This window comes from Gossypium hirsutum, chromosome A09, assembly GCF_007990345.1.
Source record: "Gossypium hirsutum isolate 1008001.06 chromosome A09, Gossypium_hirsutum_v2.1, whole genome shotgun sequence".
NCBI lineage: Eukaryota > Viridiplantae > Streptophyta > Magnoliopsida > Malvales > Malvaceae > Gossypium > Gossypium hirsutum.
The window spans coordinates 2,919,476-2,928,475 of NC_053432.1; the positions used below are offsets into that span (position 1 = coordinate 2,919,476).

General features: G+C 33.3%; 1 pseudogene; it reads right to left on the bottom strand.

Annotated features, from left to right (window-relative positions):
- Window positions 1-6,170: 6,170 nt before the first annotated feature.
- LOC107889846 (uncharacterized) lies at window positions 6,171-8,284 on the bottom strand (annotated as a pseudogene).
- Window positions 8,285-9,000: the final 716 nt, after the last annotated feature.

A 9,000-nucleotide genomic window follows, 5' to 3' on the forward strand; every position in this document is an offset into this window, starting at 1 on the left:
GTTAATTTGTGCGCATTTGCACTTTAGTCCGCGGTACAGCACAGCGTTTTAGTCCCAGGGATATTTCCATTTCTTGTCCTTATACATTTACACGTATTGCGCTCCGACCCCTGTTTTGTTTCTTTTATTTATAAACTATCCCTTTCATTTTAAGTTTGTTTTATTAAGCTCTCTATTTGAAATACTTATTATTTTAAATTTCATTTAATATTTTTATCTATTTTATTAATTTTGCTTTTTTTTTATATTATTATTTTGAAGTTGGTTTTACCATATTATATATGCAATGTCTCATTTAGACATTTTTGTGTATATTCGTAAATATTATTTTGGTTAGATCATTGTTTTAAAATTTATTTTTGTTTATAAAATTATTATTTTGAAAGTCATTATATCGTATTCTTTTAGCATATTAGATAGTATCTCATTTAAATGTTTTTTTTATATACACACATATATAGTAATATTAATTTAATCTTGTATACGTTTCCATGTTATTTTTTTTATAAATAATTATTTTTAAATTTATACGTGATTTGTAAATCTATGATATGTATGGTTTATCTCCCAAGATTATATTTCATTATATATTTTTATTATCTTTTCATATTTTATAAATAATTTAAATTCTCCTTTATTGTATGTACTTTTTAAAATGTTTTGACACCTTGTACATTATTTGATTTTAAAATACTTATTTTATAACACTTATTTAAATAATTATACATATCCCTAGTTCTTGTATGCCAATCATTTTAAATTCATCAATTCATATATTATGTGTATTACATGTTCATCATTATTTTAAATTTGTCTTATACTATAGTCTTTTTTTTAAATTATTATTTTGTTTGGATGTTTTGCATCAATTGTAATGTATTAGGCTATATATGTTATTGTGGCATATTATTTTCGTTTTTGTATTATCATATCAATTATTCTCTATGCATTATTATAATTGGATTATTTTTTTAGGTTAGTTATACTTAAAGTGTTCATTTTGTTAGCCGATTAAAATATATATATTACCTTAATCATACATCGTTGTATTTTATGCATACATATGTTATCCCATGCTTTTGATTTTTTTCTTTTGGTTTACGAAATGTTGCTTTATAATTTTCAACCTTTTTAAAAAAAAACTAAGTATTCCGTCTTATTTCAAGTCGAATTAATGCGTTTTAAGCTAGTTTTATAATTATTCATTTAAAAATTTTCAAAACGAAGGCAATATTCGAGGTTTGGGAATTTGGGGAATCGTGCCCAATCGTGCTGGGTTGCAATTTCCCGTTTCTTCAAAATAATTGAATATTCCTTTGGAATTTCAATCATGTCTTTAAAAATTCTTTAAAACGAAGGCAATGTTTGATGTTTGGCAATTCAGGGAATCGTGCCCTATCGTGCTGGGTTGCGATTTCTCGTTTGTTCAAATTAATCGAACATCCCTTTGGAATTTCATTCATGCCTTTAAAAATTCTTTAAAACGAAGGCAATGTTCGATGTTTGGCAATTCGGGGAATTGTGCCCTATCGTGCTGGGTTGCAATTTCCCGTTTGTTCAAAATAATTGAATATTCCTTTAGAATTTCACTCATGTTTTCAAGATTCTAAAGCGAGGCAATGTTCAATGTTTGGAAATTCGAGGAATCGTGCCCTACCGTGCTGGGTTTCGATTTTTTGTTGGGCTAAATAATTGGGCATCCTTTTGTAATTTACAACATATGGACTTTTGGAAGTCGAAATTTATCGTGTTTTCGAGGGTATAAAGGATCGTGTCCTATCGTGCTGGATGTAATGCTATATTCCTCTGAAACAAGAGAATTTTGACGACCAACTTGAGCCATTCAAATGTTTTCAAAGGAATCACATTTCAAAAACATTTTTAAATCTGAGACATAAGGACAGTATTTAATCGATTTGGTACCAATTTTGGGCGTAGTGAGGGTACTAATCCTTCCTCATGCGTAACCGACTCCCGAACCCGTTTTCTCTTATTTACATAGGCCAAAATCGTTGTTTTAGTAAAAAGAAATATTTTATTAAAATAACCAAATTTTTAGGTGATCCAATCACACCTAAATAAAAGATTGGTGGCGACTCCACACTTTGTTTTAAAAGTGGATCCCCCTTTTTTTTCAAAAATTTAAAAAAAGGTTTCGACATAGTGTTTACTATATACGTAATAATAATTACATTATGTAGGACCGTGAGCGAGTTGGAACAAGCAGCAGGCAAAATCAAAAATTCACACAGACGGCAGGGTCGAGAAGTTTCGCTTCTGTAGCCGAGGCCGAGGTATTATGAATTTATTAATTCTATCAAATATTAATGACTTTCTATTATTAATAATATTTTTACTACTATATTGTAAGAAGTCTCATCTAGTCAAAAAGTTAGACGCCTTCAGCTTTTTGAGATTACGCATAGGAAGAAAGATGGATCTCCTATGACATCCGAAACTGGACAAATTATGGTATATTTACTTAATAAAATTTGATTTATTATAAATAATTATAATGTTTAATTATAATGGTTTAATTCGCCGTTAGTAGCTTTAAATAATGTTAAGTTATGTTGCATTCCTTTTTATTACATATTTCGTTTCTAACTCTTTGATTGATTTATTAGGAGAAACTAAAGGAGAAGAAGGCGGAGTATGAAGCGATTGTTTCGACTAATAGTTCTGTTAATCTTGAGAACATTGATAACATAATTATTACTGAAGTTTTGGGTCTTGAAAAGTATGGTCGGGTTTGATTTCAAGGATCTGGTGTTACCCCGACCCAATATTTTGGATCCGGCTCCCAGCAATACATGCCTTCTAGGAGTCAAGCTCAAGTTGAAGTTCAGAGGTTAAGAGACTAGATGTCGAGGTTGAAAGAAAATATGAAGAACTCCATCAACAACTTAAAGCGGATGCAGCAGCGAGGGAGGCAGCGGCAGTGGCAAGGGAGGTAGAGGTAGCAGCGATGGCAGCAGAGCAGACCAGAAAATACGATGAGCTCCAGCTACAGCTTCAGCATATGATGAAAATGTTTCAGCAGTCGCAAAAGCCGCCATCTTAGACATTTATTTTCTCCTTGTAAGAATATTTTTAACATTGTCACATTTAACATTATTGTAAGAATATTTTGAGTTATACTTCATTTATTAATTTACATCGAAGTATCATTTTCATTTAATGTTTTTTGTTGCATTTTTTATGCTATATTTGCTATTTTTGGTTGGATTTTATGTTATATTTGCTGTTTTTGGTTCGATTTAATGCAGGAAGGGTTGGATATTGGTGAAAAATGTACACTGCAAATCTGCCAAAATTAGCAGTGCTTTGACCGACAAACGTCACTAAAAGTCTAGATCTTTTGTGACATTTTTTTTCAAATAAATGCCACAAATTTTTGCAGCGTTTTCTATAACAGCATTTTTTGCGGCGCTTGTGAAAACGCCAAAAGCGCCGCTAAAGGAAAAAAGCCACTAAAAGTTTGTTTTCTTGTAATGGGACCTTTAGCAGCCCAAAAATTTCATTTATTACACATTTTAACCCCTCAATTTGCATATTTCACAATTTAATCCATATTTGACATTTTCATCGAAAATTAGTTTACAAAATATGAAATCTATCACCAAGCTTTCACAAACTATCATCAAACCTCAAAGAACACATGGATTCAACAATGACAACTCTCAAAATATTTAGCAGATTCAAAAATTAAGGTACAGGCTTAGCTAGAACACAAAGCAACGATCACAAAAACATAGAAATAATAAAAAATCGAGCTCAAAACACTTACCAATTAAGCTAGGAGAGTGCCGAATGTAACAAACCCCAAAAATGTTTTCTTCTTCCTCTAATTTTGGTTGTAAAAATGAATGAAAATAAAATTTGGCTTTGTTTTTACTAAATTATAACTTAATAATCATTTTACTATTATAACCTTTATATTAAAACATTAAAATTCCTTAATAAATGTCCATTTATGACCATTCCCACTATCGATGGTCTAATATCAACTTAAGAACCTTTCATTTAATAAGCCATGGAAATTAAGCACTTTAAACAAATAGAATGCAACTTTTGCATTTTATGTGATTAGTCCTTTCGTCAAATTAAGCACTCAAACGTTAAAATTATTTCATGAAAATTTCACACATACATATTCACATGCTGTAAACACCAAAATTAATATTAAAATAATTTTCTAACCTCGAATTTGTGGTTTCAAAACTACTGTTCCGATTTAGCTTAAACTGGGCTATTACACGAAAACTAAATAAAAAAAGGAGACCAATGTTTTTTTTTTCCAGTTCAAAGATTTAACTGATGCATTAGTTTTGATTATTTCGGGAAACCAAATTAACATGTTCCTTTGATTAATTTAGAAAATTTAATTAATTCAATTCATTTATTTAAAAAACCAATTAATTCACTTGATTGGATATTCTCGTTGGCATTTAAAACTCATTTTAACTGTTACATTAAACTATCGATTGGGAGGTAATGATATTAACGGAAAAGTGACAATTTCGTAATAAAACGATAACATAAGCGACTAAAACGTAACATCTCAAACATAAGTGACTAAAATATAACCTAAGCCAAACAAAAATGATTATTTTGATAGTTTACCCAAAAATAAATAATTACTCAGTTCTCTTGAATGAGTATTTTATTCTATTGTCCAACCCTAACAAATTAGTCGCTAGTAACATTTTTTGTTACAGATGTGACAAAAACACTGATGTGACATCTTAACCCGCCAGGGTGAAAACCCAAATTAAGAACCCTAGTTGCCGGAAGAAAAGAAGTAGAAGCAGAAGGTGAAGCAAAAGAGAAGAATAAGAACAAGAAGAGAAGAAATAGAAATATCCATAGTTTATTTGAGTTTTCTCTTTCATTTTCTTTGTTGATTTTCTCAGCATCCAAACAATGGAGAGTTTAGTGCTCCACTGCTCCTTTATCATTGCTGCCACCATTGCCATTGCCACTGCCACCATTCCTTTCTCACTTAATCCCGACGTTTCCCTCCATTTCCACTTTAAACCCATATCCAAATTGTCTTCGCCGTCCATTTTCCCTCAATCTTCTGCATTCTCTGCCCTTCGATCCCATCTCAATTCTCTATTGTTTTCCCCTTTTCCCAAATGAAGAAACTCTTTACTTTTCCTTACTCATGCCACTTCTCAAAACGACAATGACCCACCACCTTAAACGACACCTTCTCCTCCTCTGCTGCCGCAAGATTTCCTCATCTAAATTTCAATAGGCAGTAGCAGTAGGGGAAGAAGAATAAGAGAAGTGACAGAGCAAGAACTTGAGACAACCCTTTGGTGCTTTAATGGAAATGGAAGCAGAAGATGAAAGATGACCATTGCTGCCATGGATGATGTTTTCAACAGCTTGAAAAGCTCTTCTAGAACCCTTTTCCCAAAATTCAATCTTCCCTTTCTTCTTCTTCTTCTTTTGTGAAAATCGTTTTCTGCTGCTTTCTTTTGTTCTGCTTTTTTTTTTTGAAAATTGTTCTCTACTTTTTTTTTATTTAAAAAGAATCGTTTTCTTCTTTCTTCCCCCTCTCTGCTTTCATTCACTTTCTAGTTCAATATTCGACGAGCTCTAGCGTCGTCGGGTTTATTGACGTCGGGCGGTGGAGCTAGTAAAAAACTTCACTTTTTATATGAACAAAAAAAAAATTCTACTTGCATCTTTTGTGTTTTCAAAAAATCTTTTTAGAACTTGTATCTGGTAGAATGTTTTCCTTTTTGCAAGGGTTCGTTTAGTGTTGTGTTATTATGAATCTCTATGTTTTTTATTAACAGATGTTGATTAGTCTTGATTTGTTTTCTTGGATCTAAGTTGTTTCAATATGTTTCTCATGGGTACAAATTGTATTGCCAAGTTGGATTAGTAGAGGGAAAATAAGGGTCCCCAACTCTCACTGCAAATTGGATTTAAAAATTCAAATTTAATCTTAAAGAGAATTGGGCTGCAAGTTAGGTCCAAGAACTGTTTTTAATAAAAATTAAAGTAACCCTTAAATTTAAAATTTTAATTAATAACAATTTAAACTATAAATCAAAATAAGGACACCCAAAAATGAAAACTTAATATGATTCAAGTACTTAGGAAATAATAATAAAGAACCAAAGCAAAATAATTGGACTATTCATTTTCACTAAAGTAACCATGTTCGCATATTGAAGAAATGATTTGATGTTGCCATGTTGGCAAGGCTGTTATTAAGACAAGTCTTTGTTGCAGCAGCAACTGCAATCACTAATGCAAAGAAGACAACGTAAGGAGCACAGAAAGCACTCGGACCGTGGTTTCCTGTATGCCTTGAGAAATAATGCCTCAAAGAATTGTCGATTAGGCTGGTGAATGAACAGCTTTTGAATCTGGTATTGATCACTTGAGCCAAGATGTGCCATAAGAAGGCAGACATGAGTGAGCAGTTCGCCACCTCTCCTGAGTTGTTGGGCATGTTCTTTCCACCCACAATGGACTGCAGCATAGGCCAGCAATTCCACCCACACTTTGTTAATCATCTCCCACTTCTCATCACATCCCCAATTACTCTGACCTTCTGGTTTAAGTGCCTGCAGTTGCTTTGCAAGCCTATTGCCATAGAAGAAAACCGATTTGCATCTATCTCCTTTTACTTCTTCCAATGAGATTTCAGTTTTAACTCGAAGTAACTCGTAACAAGCTTTATCTATATGATTCTCAATTACCTCTTTCTTTCGTTTAAAAAACCGAACGGCCTCCTCACAGGTGTCTCTGTATCTTATCTCACCAATGCCTTTTGGCAGCATATTTGGACACATGACAAGAAGATAAATCATGTAATCTGATAAACATTTACTGATTTTGCTAGATTTTGTGATATTAAGGTGGTTGAATCTCGTAAGATCATCATAGTAACAGAGTTCAGTAGCAATGTGCCAAAGAAGAAGGCTATGGTCGAATTCTACCCCAACTGTGCTCCACTCGAGGTGCTTATCACATTTGATTTCTTTAAGCACATTATCACCTCTGTGTATTAATAATTTCTTGCATAAGTTGATGTCATATCATCATCTTCTCGGATATTTCATATATGCCAAGAAACTTTTGAAATCCAATCCATCGAGGGGTGATAGCCTCTTTTAGGCAAACATCCATGATATTGTATTGGGATATGATTCTTGGCCACCTCTTAACATTTGTTGGTTGTTTAGAACGGCCCATTCCAAATCTAGTGAGTAACAACATTGTCCAATCAGAGTAAATAAGGATGAAGAGTGCATAAACCTCCATAACAACAGCTCCAAATAGTAGTATGTAAGTTATGGTGATGTCGGCTGTTGAATATCCATTTTGCTTAAAAAATATAAGAATCGAGAAGGTAACCAATGCAGAAACAGATGCCAAGAAACTGATAACGCGTAGCAAGATCCCAAACCATGAGTACACAAAATTTGCTTTAGTGTAGAGCCAATCATACAGAAATGAAAGCTCAACTTCTACCAACTGGAAGGCTTCTTCTGATGACTTGTTGCTAATTATAGAGTGGCAATCTGTTCGCTCATAATAGCCAAGGATAAGGTCCGCAAATAAATATTTGAATCTCTTGAACAAATATCCAGCTTGATGAAGATAGTCATTTGACTTCACATCTTCATGTGGTAACACCGTTAGTGCCACAGGGTCCCTATCATTGCCATCTCCATTTTCCACAAATTCAACATAATCAGGCCCGGCATCCGGATCTGAGAGCAGTGAACTTCTAAAATGTTTAGCACTAGATGACCTAAGCACCCAAGTCCTCTCCCCATACTTTATAATGCCAGCAATGAACACTGGAATGGCTATAAATGTGAGGGTAGTGTCACCCCCCGACCTCGAGAACACATAGAATGCAACTCCAACCTCAACAATAAGGCCATAGATGCCTTAGCCACAATTCATTGTCTTCTAAGGCATAAGCTGTTATAGTGTCTGGACCGCCGAGGTGCAACAGAAGGAATGGTGCCCAAAAAGATTGAAGTAAATCATTTGGTTTCAAACATTTTTGTCCACAATATCCACCCAGTGTGGCAAGATTGCCCAATGCAACAGTTGCAACCCAATCTGCTGACATGTATGCTGCCCAAACAATGATCCTGATCCATATTCTTTTGGTAAGCTTTCTTCGAGAACCAAATACAACAAGAATAACTTGTAATAAAAGGCTGACTAAAACCAATACTCGGATCTCCCATCCAGTCCAAACATGCATTAATTTATCTGCAAATATTTTCGCGACCATTCTCCTTGAATTGAAAGACCAAATCAGCTATTGAATAAAAATTTAATTTTTGAATAAACAAACTATATGAATCTTTACAAAATTAATTTAGACACAAGACCATTCTCCTTGCATTAATTTAGACACAAATAATACTGAATAAAAATTTAATTTTTGAATAAACAAACTATATGAATCTTTACAAAATTAAAATAAAAATGTATTAATTTTCTGAAAGTATGTTTATATTTCTGACACAAGTAGTAGGATAATAGCTATGTTAAAAGGAAAAAGTTATTGAGAATACCTCTTCAAGGGGTAAAATTTTGTTGAGATAAGGAACTTGACACAGACTAAGCAACACTGAAGAAGAAGCTGATGATTAGCTAGCTTAGTTTTATGCTCAAAGCACCATGAGAAGAAAAAGAGAATGACGATATTGAGAAGCAAGCAGTGAGAAAATCCAAAGTCTCCTACAACTCATAACATGCATTTTGATGTCAAATAGCTCTAGCCAAAGTGTAACATCCCGCTCGGCGAAATCCTTGTAGCCAAATACTGTTAAAAGGAATAAGACGGATAAGACGAGTCTAGAGTGAATAGTGTTAAAGAAAGTCGAAAGATAAGAGCTATTTAAGTGCGCCTGTGATGCCTTAAGGTTGGTGAACATTAGGTCAGCACATAGCGAGTAAGAAGAATGTCTAATAAGGAAGGATTTGCCCCAAAAGCCTTTGCCT